We start from the raw sequence: 2,326 nt of genomic DNA, 5'->3' as shown, positions 1-2,326 counted from the left end.
TGACTTGCATTCTGGATAGGGCACTATAGTACTACATCTTCTATACTTCAGAAGCTCAAATTATTCTCCTAATAAAGGAGCTCAATGTGTAAACATATTAAGTAGGATACTATTCTATTTAGAGTGGTTTTACATCACCGCAGTTTATATTAATGAACTTGCACACATAGACCTGAATATAGAAATGAATTTCATGTTCTCAGCAGTCTCAACCCCACATCCAAATTTTGATTATGTAGATAACATACTTAATTTAGCTATTCATTTAATGTAATGGACAAGGCCATTTAATTTGGTATCATATAAGCCAAAGCTTAATGATTCAATCATTTTTGTTTGAACTGGATATACCGTTGTCAACAATGAGTTCCAAAATCAATAAAAATACTTCGAACATATACAGATATAGGTGTATTTATAACACACATACAAATATTCCTTTCACAGTGGCCTCCCAAATTGTTTAACTCTCTCTCCTCAACAAAGAAATCAAAGCACAAAAACCTAATAGTTTTTCTCTAAATGAACGGAAATTGAATGGATATTCTGGCTTGGGATCTTGATCTGGGCAATGGTCTCAATATTGTCAATTAGAAGGAAGTGTCCCATCATAGTTTACCAGTCAAACATCTTTTTACTTATTTTCAAGAGAACAAATCAGGGCTTCCCTGGTGGCGCAGTGGTTGAGAGTCTGCCTGCCGGTGCAGGGGGCGCGGGTTCATGCCCCGGTCCGGGAGGGTCCCGTGTGCCGCGGAGCGGCTGGGCCCGTGGGCCATGGACGCTGGGCCTGCGTGTCCAGAGCCTGTGCTCCGCAGGGGGAGAGGCTGCAGCAGTGAGAGGCCCGCGTACCGCAAAAAAAAAAAAAAAAAAAAAAAGAGAACAAATCCACATTTTTATTTATTTACTCTTCAGTAAGTTTAAATCCTTGAAGGGTACGGCATCACTTGGGTTCTCTGGCCAATGGCCTTAACAGGAAGATTACTTTGGAATTTGGCATGAACCACACCACTGTTTCCATGAGCATGAGTTATCTTTCCCCAGATTATTCTGGTTTTGTTAGGTTTTCCACCAGGAGTTACTATGTTGTTCTTTTCTTTGTACACATAGCACATCTCTTGTCTAGACAGAATTCAGTTTCATCTCGAGCATATACACCTTCAATTTTCAGAAGACTTTTGCGCTTCCTCTTGTTCCATAGACAGAGCTTATAGCCAGAAAAAATGGCCTTGGACCACAGCCTTCCAGACATATTTGTCATTTTAGAAGTCCTGCTCCCAGCAGGCCTCCACAGGCTTTAAGATGGCTAAAAGAGCTACCACTGAAACATCTTAAAGTGATGCCTAATCATCAAAAAGTAAGTTCAATACACCAGCCTCAAATCAACCTTTTCAACCCTTTGTTTTGTCTCAATCCTTCATTGGACAAACCAGAAGTATCCAATATTTAAGTGCTTTGAACATAAAAGAGAAATTTCAAACTGAAAAAAAAAAGACTGAAGGAGACAAGGATAATTCAAGGGACAGAAAATTTAAAAAAAAATTTGTACCTCAGACTCACTTAATGACATTGTGTATATAGAACAAGAGCAGCATGTTTGTTCAGTGAAAAAGGAAAAAATTCTGAGATTAAAATGATGATTGCAGAAGTTAATATAGATCCAAAGCAAGACTGAAGATAAAAAAGAAATGCAGTGTACAAGTAGTCAAAATACTTATGCCTGAACATTTCTTGATTGATTAAATTCAAAAGATATATGACCTAGATGGGTGGGATGGGGATGGTGGGAGGGAGGTCCAAGAGAGATGGGATACATGTATACATATAGCTGATTCACTTCATTGTACAGCAGAAACTAACACAACATTGTAAAGCAATTTTATTCCAATTTTAAAAAGCAAAAAAAAGGTATGAGAAATAAAATACACACATGAATGAAATAGTCCACCTTCCAATTCTAGAAATTCTAAAGAAAAAGGATAAAGAAAATGTAGATAAGGAAACTATAAAAGAGATAATATAAGAGCATTTGCTAGACTTGGAAGACCCAAGCCTTCATATTTAAAGGTCTACCCAGAACAGTAACTAAGTAAACATACAAACAAGTAACCAAGAGAAGATATATGATTGTGGAATTTCAGAACATCAATAATAAAAAGATTTTAAATCCTTCCAAGGAAGAAATAAAAGTTTATTTACAAAAGAACAAAAACCAGACTAATGTAAGACTTCTCACCAACAACAATGAATGCTAAAAATCAGTGTCCTGAGGAAAGATTGTTTTAAATTGTTATGGTTTTAAAATTATAAATTAATGTAAAAATAGAAA

General features: G+C 36.3%; 1 pseudogene across 1 annotated transcript; it reads right to left on the bottom strand.

The window, feature by feature from the left end:
- Positions 1-858: 858 nt before the first annotated feature.
- Positions 859-1,277, bottom strand: LOC309792376 (large ribosomal subunit protein eL33-like; annotated as a pseudogene). The gene has a single exon. The product of its transcript is annotated as a large ribosomal subunit protein eL33-like (transcript).
- Between the last annotated feature and the right edge of the window lie 1,049 nt (positions 1,278-2,326).

This window comes from Mesoplodon mirus (assembly GCF_964341445.2).
Source record: "Mesoplodon mirus genome assembly, chromosome: 2".
In the NCBI taxonomy this organism is placed as follows: domain Eukaryota; kingdom Metazoa; phylum Chordata; class Mammalia; order Artiodactyla; family Ziphiidae; genus Mesoplodon; species Mesoplodon mirus.
Note: the sequence above shows the minus strand (reverse complement) of the source record. Positions and strands in the feature narration are given on the sequence as shown.